This window comes from Lagopus muta, chromosome 3, assembly GCF_023343835.1.
Source record: "Lagopus muta isolate bLagMut1 chromosome 3, bLagMut1 primary, whole genome shotgun sequence".
Classification (NCBI taxonomy): Eukaryota; Metazoa; Chordata; class Aves; order Galliformes; family Phasianidae; genus Lagopus; species Lagopus muta.
The window spans coordinates 20,960,907-20,983,604 of record NC_064435.1 but is presented as its reverse complement, the minus strand read 5'-3'; positions in this window follow the sequence as shown (position 1 = coordinate 20,983,604).

Sequence of the window (22,698 nt, the reverse complement as noted above, 5' to 3'; positions counted from 1 at the left end):
TTCATTTCTTCTACTTTGCTTATAGTTTAAAGCTATGAAATAACATGTTGTTCTTTGCCTCATTGCTCACTGATCAGCATGGTTCTAGGAGATCACAGTTTCCTTTCCTTTTTTTCTCTCATATATTTTCAGAGAGCAGACATTCAAAGTCTTTGGATGTCACAGGCTTAAAGAAAGACCTTATTAATGCTAGAGATTAAAAAAAATAGCAACTATCTATATATATTTAGATTCTTAGCCCACACATAGCCTACTCAAAAGACTACAGAAATATTTTAGCTATAAATCAGATTTGAACAACGGGATTTGTTGTGGAGGATAAGAGCCTTTGGCCTTAGACATGCCCGACCAGCTAATGAATCTGCTGGATACTGAGTCCAGTAAGTAAATCCATGCTCCTTCCCGAGCTCACTGTGGAGTGTTAGTCATTTCTCTTGCCATAGAAAATAAAGAAACTCAAATATGTTTCCTTAGGTAACAGTCCCTAGGCTAACCTGCTTGAAAGCGTATCTGTTGCACTTGGCTGGAGATGGACTAATCAATTTTAAGGATCCCCTATGGCTATAAATTACATTTTACTCTGATTCTTTCTTGAAAGCACAAAGAACTAACCCATTTTGTGTGCAAAACTATTCACTCCCATGTGCCTGAATCATTGTAATCAAATCTGAACTCTGGAGCGCTGTCTTCACCACCACCCTGAAAAAACACTGAAGAGAAGAAACAGCATAAAGGCAATCAGCCAGATCAGAATTAGCCCATCAGGTTTATTTTATACAGTATATAAGTAAAACAGTTGAAGATCAGTATCAGAAAAATTCTCCTGGTGAAGAGAAGTAAAGGAGGAAGGGGAGGCCCTTCCAAGTGTAAAATTGGCTAGAGCAGTTCTTTTGCTGCCACACAAAAAGTTTTGCCAACTCCTACTTCAGCAGGAATGGACAGGGGTAGGAAAAGTGCTATATGGAACACCAATGAAGGAAAAAGACAAAATAAGTTTCTAGATTTCATGATTTTACCTTTTGCTTTTTTTAATTGCTATAAAGGTCACCAAGGAAATTTGTTCCAAGATAGATCTGGAGGGAATTATGGGCAGACGGAAGTGGACTGAAATGTAATCTCCCCTTTCCCCAGACCTGCCATTGCCTGACAGCCTTAGTTTTCCTTCAGAAAGAGCAACTTCAGAAACGAACTCAGTGAAGTACTTAAGAGAAGAACCTGCCAGCTCCTCAAGGTGTTAATTTCAAAGCTGACCTCTGTGGTTTGGTTAGTAGGCAATTTTATGCAGTGGTTAATCTCATTATTCCAACATAGATGTCAGCTGAGCAGCCTACTTCTAGATGGTCACAAACACAAGAATAGAGCCTTACGTATTTGCTTCAATATGGCCGTGCTTGATTCCGACCATAGAGCAACCAGTCTTGGCTTGGAAAGGTGGGGTTTTTTTATTTATTTCTTTGGACCTGGGTATGTTGAGCTGGGTCTTTTGAATGCTTATCAGCCATGGTGAGAGGAAGAAATAAAACTAGCCAGTAGATAATACTGTGAATAACTATCCCAGCAGTCTGAATTTCATTTTCATTTCTTAAAATTATGCCAAACCAGAACACCTAGTTCTGGCAAGAGGAAGGCTATGCTTCACAGACAAAACTCTTGCCAACCTTTGGGATCCAAGTTATTCCTTTGGGATATTTTAAAATGATAGTAGAGATAGGAACCTCCTTTTCTATTTGGTAGATCAACCAGGAAATGGGAGACCTGGGCCTGCAGCTCAAACCAGTCCACAAAACTGTGCTGTGTTTTCAGTCACAACCACTGTCATAATTGCTTTAAAAAACACTCTTTTAATTTGTTTATATTGTTTATAAGATACCATATTACCTTTTTAATATACAATTTTACCCTTGCTTTGTTTGTATGTTTTTTGTAGAAATTCAAGGTCTTGCCCTTCTGCTGGTTTAATCTAATTACTTTTTATATCCTGCACTGCCTGGAAAGATTTATATATATATATATATATGTATAAATCACAGAAATAGTCAGTGTACTAGCAAACATATTCCTTTTCACATGCACAAGAAAAGACATATGAAAACAGCTTTTTCCCCCAAGCCCCTGCTTTGATTCTGGGACTAGTTTCCTCTACGCTGTTCTTTCCTCCTGCATTAATAGTTCCCAAAGCTACTGCAACCTCATGTACCTACAGCTCAGAATTCAAGTGCTGTAATATAACAGAGGACTGCTTACATACAGAGAATTGAAAATAAATTGGATGCCCAAGTATATCCTTTTTGCACATTATTTTTTCCCTGCACAGAAAAGAAGTGAGATACAGCATGAGTTTTCTAAAAAAATAAATAAAATAAAAATAAATCAGTAGCCATACCTCCACTTAGAAAACAGCCACAAAAAGTGAAAATAAGCTCTTTATATACATATTTGATATTAATGTAATCACATCAAACATTTCAAGAACTTTAAAGAGATTTTTGTGGAATTTAGGTTTCAAAATTCTGAAGGCCTTTCAGTTTTATCTGCATGTATAGCAAATCCACTGAAGGTCTACAGTCTATCAGCAGCATATTGAGAGTAGTATCCATATATTTTTTCCATGACAAGGGGGAAAAGATAATATAGCTAAAATATGAAGATAGGTTTCTAAATGTAGCTCTTTGATTTTTCAGCTGAATAAGATGGGAGCACAACCCAGGAAGTTCCTATTGTTTACTAAGATCATTAGAAAACAAAACAACAACAGAAAAAGCAACAACAAAAGAGTTCTGCCTTTCAAATGTGCACTTTATTCATTCTTTACATGTTGTAGTTGAACGGAAAAGCTGAAGCCAAGGCAGCCAACCTCTCCACTTTGATTTTTAAAATTTTCCTCCTCCTTTAGCTCAAACAAGTCACTTCAGATCATTTCACATCACTTTGGATATAATGAAAAAGTCTTTTACAGTGAGAGTGGTGAGGCACTGCAGCAGGTTGCCCTGCGATGTGGTGGATGCCCCAATCCCTGCAGGCTTTCAAGGTGAGGCTGGATCAGGCCCTGGGCAACTGATCTAGCTGTGGTGTCCCTGTTCATTGTAGGGGCGTTGGACTTGGTGACCTTTAAATATTCCTTCCAACTCTAAGGGTTCTATGATTCTATGATTCTAAATCAGGACTTACCCATGTAAAAGTTGCTAAGGCTCTTAGAGCGTCTACTACCACTGCTGTCATGATAGCACACAAGAGCTAAGCTTGATCCAACTCTGGTATAAACTACAGCATAAGTGCAGCAGGATCAAGCTCAGCAATACAGCAAAGCAAGTTAAATAGTCAGTTATCTGAGCACCAACATCTAGCTTGGGACATCTTAGCAGAGGCAGCTAATGTCAGTACAAACAAATTATTGTGGGCTCCATGGCTGGCACTGCTGTGGTACTTCCATTGGACAGACAATACAGCTTCAACAGCACACAGACATCCCAGGATTGCTTTGTTTTCTGTTCGTGCTTTGAAGCTGTGTTAGATGGAGAACTATCCACTCACTCACCTTGCCAAAACTAAGAATCACATAACGTTTTCACCAGTTTGCTAGTTCTCTGGATTGTAAGGAAAAAGAAACAGATGATAGGGAAACAGAAGAATTCAGGAAGGCCAAGTTCTCACCAGTAGATTTAAATGAGACAAGATATAAACACCAAAAAGCAGGTTTCTTCGTAGCTTAAGACCAAGTAACCTTGCTCACTGCCACCAAAAGGCATGGTTCTGTTTTTTCATCTCTACTTCCAACCTCAGTCCTTGCTCTACACATTCATCAGATGCAGACAATTCAACTCTTTTAGCCTGCTAAAAGCTATTAGGTTTTTCTTTTTCTTTGTAGAGAGGAGTAGAAAAAACCACAACCACAGCAATTAGCCATTGAAGTGGCCCAGCTAAACTAACAGCACCCTCAGGGCACTGCCTGATAAGCAGAACTTTGGCACCAGACTCCCTGTCCCCAGGGTTTATCCTCACCCACAAGTCAGCTCAACTGTTTGCTGTGTAGCAAGTGAGGCTGGGGAGCCAGCCCAGAATGAAGACAGCCCAGCAAATCCAAAAAAAATTGGTCAACAACTTATTTTTAGCTTCAGTTTCCTCCCCAGTCCAGCTCATCGTGTCTGCCCTTACAGTTCCGTCAGCACAACAGAGAAGGAGACCAAGGTGTGAGGAAATGAGAGGGGAAGATGATCAGGTTATTGCCTCAGGTATTTTGCTCATTGCTATATAGATCATAGAAAATAAGTAATATCTGCCCAAATTGAGCTGTAGTTTGCAATTTGGAATTCAAAATTCTCTTTTTATATTGTTTTTTATGTGTATTCCCATTTGTGGCCACCGTATCATGCAGGTATAAAAATCAGGAGTGAAGCAGCCACAAAAATATCTCTCATGGTCTGAAAATGAGAGAACATATAGCTTACTGCAGGAATACTGTAGTGATAAAATGTAAAACATGCAGAATCACAGCCAGCAGTGAATTGCAATGAAAAATAGGACTCAAAGCCGACAAGTTGCTCAGACTGAAAGACTTTGTAACTAAGTTAATTCAAAGGATTTTTCCTCCAACACTGTTGTCATGGATCTTGCTAGTTTCTCCTAAGCTTCTTGCTCACCACTTTCTGATTCCAAGCTTACAGTGCAGCTCTTTCATGCCCTGAAGACTCACGTAAGGAAGTTGAGTTCTGCCAATTTTTGTTTCCTTTTCTTTTCCCAGTGGTGAAAAAAGAAGATATTCAGTGAAATGTAGAGTAATATCCCAGCTCTTCTCATATATCAGCAAGAGATAAAGTGCTGATTAGCACTGTGCTTTTGGAGAAGAACTTCACAGACAAATTCTGGGAGTATAATAAGGTGAAGGGTTAATTATTTTCCTCACTTCTGAGTCTAAATGTAAGTAGCTCTGTTACTGACGGAATATCTCTGTCCCTTCACTTATGCTCTCACAGAACATCCTTCCCTCAAAACAAAGCTAAGCAGAATAGACAGTTCTGCATTTAAAATGTCTATGGATGTAAACTTCCAAGACCAGTACTTCTCTTGAATGGAAGACCAGACAACAGTACTTTAGCTGATAAATAGGAATGAAAGCATGCAACTTTTCAGTGGTTGCTTCTTTCCTGGGCAGTTTTCTCCCCTCATTGTGTCGAAATACAACATTGTGTTACATACAACAATGTAAACGTATGTAAATATCACAGTTCAGCAGAATACAAACATGACTTCTAACAAGAAGTGATGTCTTGGCAGTGGACCATGGGTTCATTCAATTGGACTTGATGTGTTTGTGAAGAATATCAAAGATGCGTAAAAACATAATTTAAAGTACTTCCTATTTTCATGTGTATCTAATCATATCGGAATCCAAAGGAAAAAGAAAACCATCTCTGATTGCACAAGAGCAGCATATAGAATGTGTTCTACAGGATGCATTTGAGACTGGGACAGCCAGGGATTGTGTGCACTCAGCAATACCTTTTGTAGGCAGAGAGGGGGGAATGATAAACAAAACAAGCACAGACAGTAATCTTCCTGCCCCACTGAGTAAGCCTGAGTTTAATGCTGGACCTCATCTCAAAAATGTTCAGAGGAGTATTAACAACTTTATGTAGATGAGAAGACTGAATAGAAAGCTACGTGGCCTAAGGTGATGCAGAATGGCTGCAATGCCCAACTTTACTCCAGTCAATAGCAGAGACAATGTTCACTTCCCTGGTTTGGCCACAGCCTGTATAAATACCACGCCTGGATCCAGCCTCATCCACATGGGGAAAAAGGATATCAGAGACCAGTGAGAGAACAAAAGACTCTTCACATTTTATGACTAAAGCAACTCACAGCCTCAATTTGCAGCTTGCTCAACAGAGCTGTGTTTGATTTTAGTTTTCTGTCAGTTAAGAAACGAGGCCTGTCATGGTATAGAGGAAAATAAGCCACAGATAGTGGCTTATTTATTTATCTATAAATATAACAAAAGTTTCTTGTCCTATTATTAAAATCAGCATGTGATCTGTGAATTACAAAGTGTTTTGTATAGGTACAGCATCTGATTAAATGCCTACGGAGGAGATATACCTAGCAGATCTTGCATGGAAAGGTTGCTACGTGTCTTATAAAAGGAAACGGGCACACTCATATGTGAAAGTTTTGCCCCTTGGCTGTCTGTACTGCTATACTTTGATCTCTGCTTCCATCCCTTCCCAGCCAGTAGCAGCTGAGCTTTATGGGGAACAGCCATGAGGGGCTTTATGAGGGGTGGGTCTTTCACCCAAAGCAAGCTCATGCTCTGGGAGGGGTAAGTTAAGCACCTCCAACAGCTTACCAGACAGAGCTCCATCATCATGATCTTGAATGAAAAACAAGCTGAGGCATTTTTATTAATTCTCTAGGTAACCTCATCATGCATGGTGTAGCCTTCAAAAACAGAGGAAGTCAGAAAGTCAGCTATCCACGAGCATAAATAAGACAGAAATGTAGAGTATCTACTAATATAACTTGTTTTCAAACCTTTCCCTTATGTTATATAATGTACCAAAACAGAAAATATTTTCTACTCTGATATACACTTAAGTGTACTCTAATGCAAGACATCTGCCACATTACTCTGGATCTTTACTATTAAATCCTCAAATCCTGTTGTACAGTAAGCACTGTAATCTTCAAGATAATATCATTACTCATGAGCACCACAAATACATATTTCTGAATATTTGTGTACTTCTTAAGCTGTTCGAGTCTTAATCCACTTCTATGAAGTATCTAAAAGTCCTGCCCCTTTTACTGAAAGCAGCAGACTTGTTGTAGGGCTCTGCAATCCTGTCATGGGTGTGGGTGTACGGAGCTTGATGTGGCCTCTCTGCATCTCTTTTGAAAGAGAGCAAAAGTGGCACCAACAAAAATGCACAAGTGAACTGCAGGACCAGCTGCATGGTGGCATGATGGAGACAGAAAGGTCAAGCAGAGGTGAGCTGGGTCAGATTGAGGAAGTTGTCTTGTTTTGTTTAAGGTTCTGGGAAAAATATAAAAACCTAAAAACAACCACCAAAGCGTGAATTAAAGCAGACATACCCTAAAATATCACGATGCTATGAGAGCATCCCAATTAAGCAGTGGCCATAATCTCCTGATCTCAAAAAGATGCTGGACACTTTTGTCTGAACACAAGGTGGAGATTCAGGTTTTCAGACTTCTTCCATAAGGCACCAGTCCTGAAGCATTTCCAGCTCTTTGTCACAGTGAGAGCACTGTAAATTCACTCCATGGCTCAGAAGAGTCCTCCCCATCTGTATCAGACACATTGCTGTCTATAGCAAAAAGCAGACATCACATAAACAGAAGTTGAGAAGAATTGCTTCAAGTTGAAATTAAGAATCATATCCTTGAAATTTTCCTTATATTTGTTAATATCAGGACTGTACTGGAGAAGGCAGCAGAGCACAGAAATCTCTTACCTCACACTCATCAGGTATAAAGGGAAGAAAGTTTTAGAAGTTCAAACACAAAAACAAGAGTGGATTGTCAGTTGCACCATCCTGTCTATGTCCATGCTAACAAGCACCCACAAATTACTTGAAAATGGCCACAAAGCTTCAACATACTACCTTTTAGTTGCATTTAGATGAACCAGGTAGCATTTATCAGAAATGTCAGACATATCAGATTCAGTAGGACTCTGACTTTTTTACTTCCTGTTCAATGCACAGGCCTATGTTGGCCTGAACACAAAGAAGTTCAGCTGCAAAATCTAATTCCACTTCAGAAAGACGGTAAATGTATTTCTGCACATCTACAATGAGGTAACCTGCAGTAACTCAAAAAGCCCTATTTGTTTTTAAGAGTACAAATAAATGGTGTCAGCAGTATTTCAAATATCATCGTTTTTTAAAAATGCCATAAACAAGTTAAATGTCTAAAAGGTGATACACAAAGCAACATACAGTGCCACCACCTGGCTTTAATGTTCCTTGATCCGCAGCAAAACGAACAAAGTTATCAAGCCTGAGCTATCAGTACTTTTCAGTTCACGCTATCACTTTGTAACTCAACATCCCTACGCAAATTCCTGATAGGAAATGTCTCCTTATTTCTTCCATCCTAACACCAATTTTTTGCCTCCCCACATTAGAATTCCCAGCTCCCACCAACAGTTTGTCCAACTCACTGTGACTCTGCAAAGATGCTGCATGCTCCTCCTTCTCTACAGGCATGGGGAAGAAACCCCGGCTGAAGTTTTCCAGCACAAGCCAGTCTGTTGTGTCAACAATACCTGGTTGCTACTGGCTTCAAAATTTAACTAGCAATTGTTCATGTTATGGATCACAACAGCTGATATCCCAGAGCCACAGTGCTAGTGATGTGCCAGTACTGCAAAGTCCCACAGTTTCACAGTAAGCACCAAGGAACAAAAAACAAGTAAAGAAGAAGCATGCAGCAATGAAACAAGACTTAGTAGTTGCACAGTAACCTTCAACAACAGTGTGCTGCTTAAGATTTATGCCAAGCCTGAGCCATCATTTTTTTACTACTCACATGAACTATACCAAAACAAAATGGATTTTATTTTAAGAATGTGATCCCAAAAGGAAATATGTATTTTCTGATTCTATCATAAATGAAGAAAATCTGAATTGGACAGTCAACGCCATAGAAGTAGAGAGAACATAACGTTAGGAAGAGATGATTATCAACAAGCATAAGAAGCAATGCTCGCCTACAAAATCATCAACACCCTCAGTACAGCAAATCCCTCAAATAACAGAGTGTATACTTCCATTTCCTCCAACAGGGAGTTTTACTCTTTCCTAACTGAAACAATCCCCACTTTTGCCAAATTCTCGCAAGTGGAAAACTTCAACGCAATTCTAGAAGCCCTTTACTTGTAACATTCTTTCTGTGGAGTCCAGTGTCTGGCTATCAAGTGTAACACTGCTGCCATCAGCAAGGCAACTAACCAAAAAAGCTCTTTGGGTTGGGATCTTAAGCGTTGCCTGCTAGGTAGAAGCAGATCATTGTTTCATTGCTTCCCATATTACCAGATAAGATAATGATGCTCTATTTCCCTAATTATTCCAGTAAAATAAATGGTTAAAATAATCGTTTACTAAATAACAATTACTAAAACTACTGTTAAAATTTGAAGATGACAGGAAAACAAAGAATAGCAATGTTGGGGCCCACGACACAAAAAGTACATGTTGGACATGTTGTACAAGAAGTAGCTATTGGAGGAGGTCCAGAGGAGGGCCATGATCAGAGGGCTGGAGCACCTCTCCTATGAGGACAGACTGAGAGCTGGAGCTCTTCTGCCTGGAGGAGGCTGTGGGAACTTTATAGTGGCCTTCCAGTACCTGAAGGGGGCCTACAGGACATCTGGGCAGGGACTGTATAAGGGTATGTAGCAACAGGACAAGGGGAAATGGTTTTAAACTGGAAGAGGGCAGATTTAGACTAGATAATAGGAAGAAATTCTTTACTGTAAGGGTGGTGGGACACTGGAACAGGTTGTCCAGCAAGGCTGTGAATGTCTCCTCCCTGGAAGTACTCAAGACCAGACTGGATGGGGCTGTGAGCAACCTGGTCTAGAAGGAGGTGTTCCTGCTATAGCAGGGGGTTGGAACTAGATGATCTTAAAGGTTCCTTCCAACCCAAACCATTCTATGATTCTATGATGATTCTAAGGCCTTCTAGTCCAACTTCTTTTCTTAATTCATCTGCTCTTCATTTCCTACAGCATCTCTTAGGTCATCATCATACTGCATGGTCTCTGCACTACCTGGTTCCCTGTGTTTCATGGCCATGGAACAGTGAGGCTTGAACAGCATTGCCCCAGGCTGACTGTGTCCACTGGAGGAGCCAGAGATAGGCTGCAGTCTTAACCTTCTTCTGATGTCTGCATCCCATATTTGTTTCATATACTTTTGTATCACAAGTGAAATGTTTCATACCAAAATACGTGCACCAAAGGCATGTGTCTGTTTAAAGAGAGTAGTTAATTTGGTGGGTGAGCACAGGAGATTACCCCTTTTGTATCACCATGAAAAAAAAGCAATCCTTCTTTAAGATGAAAGAAGAGGCCTGTCTCCTGGGTATGAAGGAAACTAGTTTGGTGATATATATTAAACCTGAGTGGGCTCTTGGGAAGACTTCAGACAGGCCGTTACATGTAGCCCCTCCCCAGCTTTCCTGTAGGCCCCCTTCAGGTCCTGGAAGGCCGCTATATGGTATCCCCAGAGCCTTCTCTTGTTCAAGGTCTTTTTCAGAATTCCTCCAGCTCTCACAGCCTGGGTACAGGCCACCTGGTCCACAGGGGCAGCTCTGGTTCTCAGGCACAGAAGTGATTCTACCCGTCAGCTATTCCCACTCCCACCTTACACCATCCCACATGCCACCTCACTGCCCCGCAGTGAGAAGGACTCTATCCAAACCTTCAGCTATTTCTGAGCAGCTGGAGTTCTCCAAGAACATCATGAAGTACATCAGTAGGGAGATTGTTATGAGGATCTATGATAAATGTTTTGTTAGGGAACAGTCTCATTAAGTATCACTCTGATGCACTAGTGGTTTCCACAGTCTTCTTTTAAAACTGCTTTAAATTCTTATATCTGACTCCATACTGAGCTATGGACACATTCATTTCATGGTCTTAGAGATAAGAAAGCAGGGAAGTTGTTCTAACTTTAGATAATATTTTCTGAACATAGCTATGGCACAGCAAACCAAAAATAAGAATTATCTTCAGCTGTTAGGTTTGGGGATCTTCCCCCCTTTATCAAATGCCTTTATCAGAGAAGACAAAACTGGCCATGCCAGTGACTGCACACATTGTTCGGTGTTACAAATATTTGTGTTTAGCCCGCTATCAGCAAAGTATTGTTAAGGAAAAAAAAAAAAATCCCTTCCAGAAAAACAAAAGGAGGAAACAGTGCAATCTGTAAGGCAGGAGAAGTTAGTACTAGATGAAGATGGACAAACATAGACACGTCCCTAAAACAACACTGGAATCCAGAATAAGCGTAACACACATACAAAGGGCAGAGTGCTAATCAGTGACAGTGGCAATGCACTTAGTGAGTGCTCTTGGCAACTAAAGCCATTCCAAACCAGTCAGAAAAATACTTCTGAAAGGAATAGCAGCACCAAATCAAAAAGGTTGAGAACTCCTTGGGGCCTATTTTTGGAAAAGCAGTAGAGTTACTGTTCCTACCTCCCTAAACCAGGTAGCAGTATCTACAGAAATACAAATGGTATTTTGGCAACACTACATATCCAAGAGTACTCTTCATATTTGCTATACTTGGGTCCAGAAATTCAGGAAGCATGCCACGTAGTGAGAATTGCACACCTTCTTGCACTGCTTTAGGCTGCTTATTTGAATCCCTCACTGTTACCAGCATTGTAGTAAAATCTGCTGAGAAATCTGGAGGTGCTTCCTATCCCCCACTTGCCAACCCCAGCAGCTGGAGCACAGTTCTGTCCCTGGTGTAATAAAGAAGAAGCTGGCTGGGAGCTTTCTCTGGCTTAGAGGGGGAAAAAAATGCCTGTTTTATAATTTCCCCAAGAGGAAAAAACAAACAAACATATGAAACCCAATATTTTTCCTCCTAGTTTTCTCATTAGAAAGCTTAACATGAGGTGATTTTCTTTAACAGAAGTCAGCACTAAGCCAAACACTCTGCAGGGTCTCAGGGGGTTTGTTGCTCAGCACGAAGGCTCCTTATTGCAATATCTTTGAAAATATCAGCTGGTTAGGGGACTGAACTGAATCTTAACACTGAAACAAAAATGTCTTTGAATTAAAACTCTTTAGAACTTTTGATGCTAGAAACATCCCTGTCCCAGCATACAACAGAAGCTGGAAAAGACAGGAAGTTCCCCCACAAAATCCAGATTTCTGACCAGCTGCACTTTTGCAATAGAAGTTTGAAAAATAGAAGAATCTAAGTAAGAATGCAGCCTGGTTTGCTAAGTAAGAAATGTGTTTTTTTAGAGCAGTGCTGAGAGCAAAGATACTCAGCCTGCCTTCCATTTGTGCACTTACCCAAACACGTGTGAGTTACTGCAAAGGAATACCCTGCACCTGTGCATTCCTCCAGCGGTGGACAAACATAAGAGTGTTGCAATTGCACAGGGAAACTGAAGCTGCATGGCCAGAGGCAGGGGCTCTGTCCAAGAAAAAGCAGCCTGTGACCCAAACAGCTTTGGCTCGTGATAACACTTGCAGAATTCTGTGTTACATTTTACCTTCATTCTCAGCCGCAAACACGCTTTATCTCCCCCAGGTGCATAACCTCTGGCCCCACGCTTTCACCAGGAAGGAGAAATGCCTGACGTCTGAGTCTCTGATAGAGGACTACATAGGAGTGCTGCTTTGCCTGTTATCAGGCTTTGCTTGGCCATATTTGCTCAAGCACTCAGAAACTTTCCATCTGTCTTTTTGGCAGCGCCTGAATACTTTTGTTCCTGATACAAGCTGCTGCTTACCAGCAGCACAGACTGGCAGAGGACAGACTCCTAGACCACTGGCTCCAAAACTCCACTGCTGCAAGAAAGGATGGCTCAATTTTATCTATACATGTGTAACAGCTGGCAGCCCTTGCAGCCACATCATAGATATGTCACATTAGTCTTTGTTTGCCCAGTAGAGAGATAGACCACGGTCCCAAATAATACTCAAGGATACAGATGATCTGCATTACAATCAGACTGATAGGGATATACATACCTGCTCATACCGTCTTTATCCTGGTGAAAAAAAAGCGGGAGACAGCATAGCCACAAAGGCCTCATCCAGTTAACATTACTGGCTGCCTGTCAGACTAGTGCCATTCATCATTAGGGGCTGGAGGCTGTGGTGTACTTAGTGAATCTACCATTCACTGGCCAAGCTTGCGGAGCTTGGGAGAGGGGAAGAAGGGTAGGCTATGAGTCTGATTGTTCAACTGGGCTACAGGACAGTGTTGGTAAATATTTCAGCCATGTCTGTTTCCAGCAAAGCATACACTGTGCCAAGATGCTTCCATGAGCATCAGGAGCCTGCTGTCCCCTGACGGTGCCCTATGGGAGATCAGGTTGCTGGAAGACAGCCAGAGCACACCTACCATAAGGACCTATGCAACAAGTGAAGGCAGTGCTGGGCAAAGATGAAAGAATCTGCAAGCCCTAGCAGACAACACAGTCTCTAACCATGGGAGAGAATAGAGAAAGTGAAAAAAGCCAGCAGTACAGTTTTTAGACAAGAAGTAGTCTAGCCATTCTCATTCACTTCTTGTCTCCCATCTTATTCTATCAAAACCAAAGCCTCTTGTCATAAAGTCTGTGCTGACTTGATTTGTGACAAATCTGAATAGCTGTATCCATGGGTACACATTAGCAGCTGTGGTGGCAGAAGCAGGCTCTCCCTGCTGCTCATCCCACATCACCTTGCAGCTGCTCATACGAGCGTGCACTGACTCATTTCTAATAGGACTGTGGCATCACAGCCAGCCTACCTTGCTGACGGGAAGAAAGTGTGCTCTTGCATCATGTCAGTGATGCTTTATTATTGAATCATTCATTAACCTCTTGCTATGTAGCAAAGAGCAAGTGTGAGGGAGACACCTGGCTTTAATGCTGTGTAGCTGTAACACTGAAACCCTCATTATGCTTTCACTCCTCAGGAATGTGTAGGACAGTAAGTGCTGCCCACATATCTCAGCAATAGAGAAAGAAGAAACAGCACAGAAGTGTTTTGAGGATGAACTTCACTCTGTGTCTTTCAAACCTGTTAATTTTGTCGCTCTGCCATAAGACATTTCACAAGCCACTTAATATACTGGGGGATGCTGCTACACACACAATGAAGCCAGCTCATTGAGTGAGATTCCTTAATAGCCAAAATGAATATTTATTCAATCATCTGCTGCACCAATTAAAGGCAGTGTGCTCAGCTAATGACTGTGGATGCACTTGGGTCTTCCACACAGCTATTTGATCTCTCTCAGGAGTTTATTCTTTGCCATAATGAAAAAAGGCACAAGGCACTTCTGTTATTTTTGTTATGAAGCAGAAATTTGTGCATGCACAACCATTGTAAGCTGAAGTTGTAAGCTTAAAAAGCTGGAGAACTACTGTCTTTGCCAAGCAGGAAGCTTAAATGTGTATGGAAATCCACTGTATAGTGGGACAGAAATTTGAGTTAATTTTACAGCTTGAGAACGTGCTGAGTTCACATTAATCTTTAGGGTATAATTCAGTGTCTGCCTTGAACTCTGCTGAATAACCGACTGCTTTGGCACTGCAGTCATCGCTTCCTTTAATAAGAACACGTACACTTACCTAACTGTAAATCAAGTGGGTACTGCCCTTGTACTGATCAAGAGTCACCTCTGTTTACCAAAAGGGTCTGCAGTGAAGAAATACACTGAAATGTACAACCTCATTTCTGATGGTACGTTAAAAGAAATCCACAATACTGTCATGCCAAAAAACATCTTTAAATGCTGCAAATGTACTTTTTCAAAACTTGTTTCCTGCCAGATCTTTGCCAGAAAAGTCCATTTGTGGTGTTTGGGGGAAAACTGCAAGCATTCCTGCAGTTTCTTCAGCAGACCTGTTATCAGTTTAATCAAGACTAATTAAAACTCAATGGAATTGCTGGGAGTTACCTTTCAGGCAGTGACAGATATTGGATTGGAACAGAAGAGAGCTCTCCTCAATAAAGAAATCATTCAGAAAGAGGCTTCTCATCTGCTGTCTTGAGCACTTTAGTACATCTGAATTTAAGGGACCATAAATAAGAAGATGCAGTTTCTTTACCAGGTATAAAGTGAAAAGCCTTCTTAGAATTTGTTAGGACTATTTCTTTACAACATTTTCTGCAATCTTCCTGAAATCTCCTTCCACACCTCACTCACAGCAAGTGAAGAAGTCTTCAGTCACAAAACTGTTACCTTGTCCTTCAAAACTTCCTCTCTTATAGAGTAACTCACTGAAAATGAAGGTACAGCAGCACACCAGGCACTTCCTAGAAAGCTTCAGCAGCATCCCTTTCCTGAAAGCACTGCTGGAGTCGTGCAGTGCGCATCCGCTCCAGCACCAAGCCAACCTCATAAAAACTACAACAGTGCACGGAGATGGGAGAAGGGAACAGCCGTGGCACCTTGCAGTGGTCAGGCATGGTAAGAGCTAGCTGGGCTCCAAGCCAGCAGAAAGTCCAGGAGCAATGCTAGGCCTGGGCAGAGCAGAAGATAAATATCCTATTTCTTCATAGGCTCGTTGCTTTCTGCTCCACACCTTGCTAGCTGAATTCATGACCTATCTGACTGAAGTCTGAGTCCAGGTAGCCCACATTGAGTTCCCAACCATTTGCAAAATCAGATAAATACATCTAAAAGTCATTCAGGAGTCACTACTTTGCCTTCAGATCTTACATTTATAACAAAGTTGGGATTACAGCAGGGACTACGTACACTCACAGAATTTAGTGGTTATTCTCTCTTCTCCCTTCCTCCTGATCTTTTCTTCCAGCTCCCCATTCCCGTCAAAGAATTGTACATGTCATGGGTCAAATTAAAGTGGATTTCAAAAGCCATCCAGGCTGCAACAACCCAAATACATGCCAGACTGTGCCCATCACTACAGTTACAAGATAAGAGAAGCTGACATTTTTGCAGCAGTCATCAATACACTTATCAGGATAAAGTACTGACACAACGAAAAAGCATTTACAGTTGCAAAATCCAAGAGTGGATGTAATCCTTCTATTGAGCTCTCACAAAGACTTTTCTGGGAACTGTTTAGAGGCGAAAGATCTATCAGATATGCCACAGGACATGAAAACAAAGCAAACAGGTTTTTTTTTTTCCACGTGAGAAACAAGTTTGTACATGGACAAAACAACGGTGATCCTTTTTTATTGCCACCTAGGCTTCACAGAGAGCACCCTGCCATCAGAAGTTGCTGCTTTACAAGTAAGTCAGATATGCTAAGAACACAAGGAAAGGAAGATAGCAAAGGAAGCCTTTAACTCAGGAGGTAGGATAACTTTTCCACTCTTCCATGTGAGAAATTATTTGGTTGAAAACCTCAAAACTTACCTGCTGTAGCTTTCAGAAGAATTCTGTGAAGATATCTCTGTTACGATGGTTGTATCCAAAGTAACTGAATAACATGATTTAAAGGGGAAAAAGAAGAAACCAGACCTTACCAAAAGAGGATAAACGTGGTCGGTGTCTGAAAAAATGAGATGTGAATGATATGGCAACTGCTTAAATCTTCAGTGCTACCTTATTCACCCTTCAGTTTCTGCACAGCTAGCTTGACTAGTTCATTGTCAAATCACTGTGAAGCAATGAACAGTGCAAGATATACTCAAGGGAAGGAAAAAAAAAGTAGAATGAATTCTTCTCATAGTAAGATTTTAAAGATTAATCTTGAGTTTGCTTTGTGAATCTTGGCACAAACTCTTTGATGCCAGAGACTACAAAACCTCTCTAAACTCACCCTCCACCACCACAGGTTTTTGGGGAGCTTGGGAAAGTCAAAATGGTTATTTATATATTGGCTTTTGTAAAATTCATGAGATATAAGCCAGGCCTGCAGGATCCCTGTGATGCAACTCAACTCAACTCACTACACTTGACATTTAATTTTACCTGCAAACTCTGATCTTGCAATTTTCAGTTCTCGCAGGAATGTCTGGAAGCTCTTGAAGGGAAGAAGTTTACTCATAGCCCAGTTCCACATTACATTTCTACCAGGCCAAGTGCCTGTCTTCTCTTTGCTTCTCCCTTTTTCCTGCCAGCAGCCACGAGTTATCACATCTGAGCCAATGCCAGCCCTGGTGGCTGTGAAGCAGCAGGCTCACATCGCTAATCCAAAAGAAAAGAGAGACCATGGTCTGCCACCGGCAGAACAAGTTGGCTTAAGCTAAGTGTAAAATTGCTCCCTTATATTTGGGAAAGCTGCGTAAAGGCAGTCAGTTAAGAAATAAGAGAAATATAATGTGCTGCTAATCTGGAGCCAGTGAATCACTAGGCAGGACAGGCTTGTAATGCTCATCTCAAGCCTTTTAAGCATATCCTTGCTTATTATAGGGTAAGAGGTAAAGCAGCTGACAGCCCCAGCTCTGGAAACATCCTCCAAAGCTTAAGCCTTGGTCAGATTGCTACAGCCAGGCTTACTGTTCTGCAAGTGCTGCTCCAGCTGAGCCCGTCTCTCATTTGCCATTGACTTGGTCATTGCCAGGTAAAACTTTGTAGGGAAAGCAGACACAGCACTCCTGAAAAGCCACCTCAGCTGCAAAATAGACAAAGGGACATTCTGCATCAGTGAAGAAGCACTCATAGTTTCCATGAAACTTTTGGTGTTCTGATAGAGAGATGCACCAAGACAGTGCAGATACCCACATGGGACCCCCCTGGTGCCCCTCAGGGCCCACAGCAAAGGCAAAGCTACAGCTTTTGCTGGTTGGCCCCAGAAGGCCAACCCAAGGCAGCCTCTGTTGATGGGTTCTCAGTTTTTGTCTTACCACTTTGGAGTTCCTCTCTTCAGGTCAGAAAATTAGCATTGTACTAACCTCATACACTAGGTCTAATGGACAAAGACAACGTGGTTACAGATGTCTTTTCTTCACAGTAAGTTTATAGAGGATTTCTTTAGCAGAGAACTGCAGATTAAAATCTTAAAAGCTTGGTGACTTCTGGCCTAGACTTCTGTGCTATCTCAGAGGCTTTTTACTATTTTGTTAATGAAAGGCTGTATGTTTTATCAGATCATGTAGTACTGTCAAAGAAAAACAACAAAAACAAAACAGAAACAAAAAAATGGAATTTTTCAGGAACTTTGTAAGTTTGACTCTTCCTCCAGCTATGTTAGCTAGCTAAGGAGTGTATAATGTCTCTGCACAAATCCTACCTCATTTATACAGAGGCCTGAAAGAACTACAAAACCTCAATTACAGTACCTTACTCTAACATGAGACTGTTCTCATAGAGGTTTGGGCAGCAGTCAGTCACTTGGAAGCATAAAGTCTGCTATGATATTTCCCAGTCTGTGGGTTTAAGGGGTCTAGCAAGTTTGCATCAAGCATGATTCTGTTTATTGTATTTTTTAAGCCAAAACACACAACACTCTCCAGGATGCTGGATTTTACTCTGACAATACTGTAGTTGACTAACCAATTCTGAGCTTTTAATAGTTTGGTCAAGCAAATTATCTCAAGGCAAGGATGAGCTATGCTTATTTTCCCAGTGTGCACATTATAAAATACAACAAATGCAGTGAAGTCAGCTGGAAACATTCATTAGCTTCCAGAGCTGATCTCCCCCAAAACACACACACTGTAGTTGGTGCTGTTTCGCTTTCACCTTTTTGCAATAAATATTCCTCAGAAGGAAGCATCATCAATTTTTCATTTAGAATGAATCATAGAATAGAATGGCTTGGTTTGGAAGGGAACCCAAGGATCACAAAGTTCCAACACCCCCACCACAGGCAGGGCCACCAACCTCCAAATCTGGTACTAGACCACGCTGCCCAGGGTCCCACCCAACCTGGTCTTGAACATCCCTGGGAATGGAGCATCCACAACCTCTCTGGGCAGCCTGTGCCAGAAACCTTACCACTCTCTCTGTAAGGAACTTCCCTCTGACATCCAAACTACTCTGACATCCAAAATTCTTAATTCACCTCCTACTTAACCTGATTCCACAGGTTTCCTTTTTTGGTTGGATCCTGTCTGGATGAGCTATTTCACCCATGACCACACTTCATCATGGTGTGCTGATGCCAGTGTCAGACAGAGCACCTTTAAGAAAACTGCTAAGCTGAAAAGGCAGAGTAAAGTTTTAAGCTAGAACTATGACATGTGGATTATACACAGAGCAAATAGGGCTGTGGACATGGTCCAGTTATCAGATTAATTATTATTATTATTATTAATAATAATAATAACAATACAAATACAAATACAAATAAAAATATATATACTATTCTAAAATAAAAAATGTTTAAATGCATTTCATAAAAAAATGTATATGTACATAAGCAGAAGCTGTCCAAGCAATCAGAGGTCCACACATCTGCCCAACGCTGTCAGTCCTGCTGAACACATCCCAGCCATTTGCAGAAGGTGGCTGCACAGGCCTTGGTTCAGCATGGTCAGCTACCTGACAGAGATGACGTCTGTCCTGGCAAAGGCATCCTGGCTCTCCTCCTGGCCTTCCTACCACTAATATTTAATATGAACACTAATATTTAATAAACTTTCAGACAGAGGGAAAGAAACCTGGTTTTCCCATAGCTAGATGCTCTAGCTCCTTAAACAAGAGGCCAAAGTGGGGATGGCAGAGCCATCCATGCACAAGGCAAGGCTTCAGATCCACGTGAAGCAAGGGACATAATCCTCAGACAGAACTGAAGCTTTCTGACAACCCACTGCAATGCACTGCACTCCTCAGTATTTCTGCCTGCATAGCCTAAACCTGCCCTCCTAAGCTGGATCTCTTCCAGGATATCATTCCAGCTCATTCTCGCCTCCCTATCTGCCATTTGCCTTGGGTACTCAGCTTAGGGCTGTGCCTGCCCTTTGGCAGTAAAGGACCTGGGGTAAGGGAGTATGGCCCAGATCCAAAGCCTCGTGTGCTCTGCTCTGCTGAACAGTTCACAGAATCACAGAATCACAGAATCACCCGGGTTGGAAGGGACCCCAAGGATCATGTAGTTCCAACCCCCCTGCCTAGCAGGGCCACCAAACATACACATTCAGATCAGGTTGCCCAGGACCCCGTCCAACCTGGCCTTAAACACGTCCAAGGACGGGGCATCCACAACCTCCCTGGGCAGCCCGTTCCAGGGCCTAACCACTCTCCTAGTAAAGAACTTCCCCCTAACATCCAACCTAAATCTTCCCTCCTTCAACTTAAAACCATTTCCCCTAGTCCTGCTGTCGTCAGCCCTTTTGAAGAGTTTACTCCCCTCCTGGGTGTAGGTTCCCTTCAGGTATTGATAGGCTGCAATGAGGTCACCCCGCAGCCTTCTCTTCTCCAGGCTGAACAAGCCCAACTCCCTCAGCCTGTCCTCATAGGGGAGGTGCTCCAGCCCCATGATCATCTTAGTCGCCCTCCTCTGGACCCTTTCCAAAATCTCAATGTCTTTCTTGTACTGAGGGCTCCACACCTGGACACAGTACTCCAGGTGGGGCCTCACAAGAGCCGAGTAGAGAGGGACAATCACCTCCCTGTCCCTGCTGGCCACCCCTCTCCTGATGGAGCCCAGGATCCCATTTGCCTTTCGAGCTGCCAGGGCGCACTGCTGGCTCATATTCAGTCTCTCGTCCATCAGGACCCCCAGGTCCTTCTCTGCCGAGCTGCTCTCAAGGACCACTCCTCCCAGCCTGTACAGGTGCCTGGGGTTCTTCCGGCCCAAATGCAAAACCTTGCACTTTGCCATGTTGAACCTCATCAGGTTCACCCGAGCCCAGCCCTCCAGCCTGTCGAGGTCCCTCTGAATGGCATCCCTTCCTTCCACCGTATCAACCGCACCACTCAGCTTGGTGTCGTCAGCAAACTTGCTGAGGGTGCACTCAATTCCCTCATCGATGTCATTAATAAAGATGTTAAAGAGCACCGGTCCCAAGACAGACCCTTGGGGGACACCACTTGTTACCAGCCTCCACCTGGACATAGAGCCATTGACCACCACCCTCTGTCTGCGGCCTTTCAACCAATTGCTTATCCATCGGGTCGTCCACCCATCAAATCCACTTCCCTCCAATTTGGAGATGAGGATGTGGTGGGGGACCATGTCAAAGGCCTTGCTCAGGTCCAGGTAAATGACATCGGTCGCCTTCCCTTCGTCCACCAATGCCGTCACTCCATCATAGAAGGCCACAAGATTAGTTAGGCATGACCAGTTGCTCCCTTCCTGCAGTGGAAGACAGCAAGGAACAGAGTATGGGAATGCTAAACAGAAGCATTTACAGCATGCATTGCAAGAGAGGAGGAGAAAGCATAGTGAGAAAAAAGGGACAGGTAAGGCACTGCAGCAGGGAGAAAAAAATCATAGAATCACAGAATGACTTGGGTTGGAAGGGACCTTGAGGATCATCAAGCTCCAACCTCACTGCCAGGGGTGTATTATGAGTTAGCATCAGTTGAGGAGAGGAACTACCGGAGGTGGAATAACAGTGCTTTAGGAATCGCCACACTGAAGATGAGAGGTGTAAGTAGAGCAGTACACACAGAAGCAAACCCTTCAGAGAAGCATTGTGGAAATACTGTTGGGTATAAGTATGCAAACATCTGTCCACAAGGAAAGCTTATCTGCTTCCGTCACAGAACTGTTGCATTCATGAAGCCTTGTGGCAGGAATTGCCTGGAGCATATATCCTGGAGTATAGGGCATGTGTATTGTTCCACCTTAACTGAGCATCTCAAGCAAAATGAGCAGAACAGGACACTGCAGCAGGATGGAAGAAACTAAAAATGAAAACCTGCCAATGAGTCATGAAGTGCATCACAAGGTAAACCATCAACAGAGGAGATGCAAGAAGCTGGAGATTTTGCTGAGAGTACCAATGAAGTGAGAACCTCAAGCAAAAAGCAGTAAGCCTTAAAGAAGAAGCAAAGGAAAAACTGGCACACTGAAAAACATTCAAAATGCTCCATAAACCAAAATAAAATACCACTGTCAGAGCTCCCATGGGGAAAAGGAACAGAGTCAGGCAAGTATGCTCCAGTGCACACTGCTTCCAGTGGCAGCCCTGCAACTGGCCCCACACCTTCCTAATGGCCCTCCAGCCATGCCCACACAGCCACTCACAGGTCTTGGGGAAACAGAATGATCCCCACTGCTGGAAAACCTGCTCTGCTGCCAGGAGGTCCCATGGATGCATTTGGGAGGGAAGGGGGCTAGAAAGAAAAGAGCATCCATTGAACCCAGTGCCAGTGGTTTTGTTTAACACTCACAGTAGTGAGTGTTTATCAAGCGGGACCCTAAAATGGAGTTATGGAGATGAGTTAAGGCTGTTCAGGGGGGATGGTAGCATGGAGCAGACTGGTAAGAGAGCTGGTGGGGGCTCACCTGGAGCCAAGATCTGGCAAAGGCTGGGGAAGTTGGGCCCCCACAGGAGAGCCCAGTGTCACATGCTGTCCTTCCCTGTCTTGACAAAACCAGAGGGAGAAGGGAGGGGAATGGGACGAAGGCTAGTCGGTTAGAAACAAACCAGACAAAGATGTGCAGACTCACCCAGGAACAATTGCCTTCAGCTAGCTGGAACCATGGGGCGGTTCCTGCTGTGCTGGTGCAACTCCGAATGCTGTGCTTGGTTAACCTGCCTCACCCCTTGGCCCGGGCAATGCTGGAACTGCTCCCAGGCTGAGCTCCAACCTTCTGGGGCCACCCCTGGGCTCACCAGTTGCTGTCTGTGGATTTACCCAAGTTGTGCTTCTGGAGACACAACGAGTTAATCGATATGGATATAACACAGATGAAATCTTATCCCTGTAAACAAACTGTTGCTGAGATGGTCTCACCACAAGGCTCTTTGCAGGAGAGAACAATATCTTTTGGAAAGGCTGTGACTCATACCATGACCTGAGGAAAACCCATTCTCAGTGGAACAAGGTTTGTACATATTTTTCAGAGTAGAACAAAATGCGGGAATTCTAGAAAAACAAAACAAAGCAACAAAGTAAATAA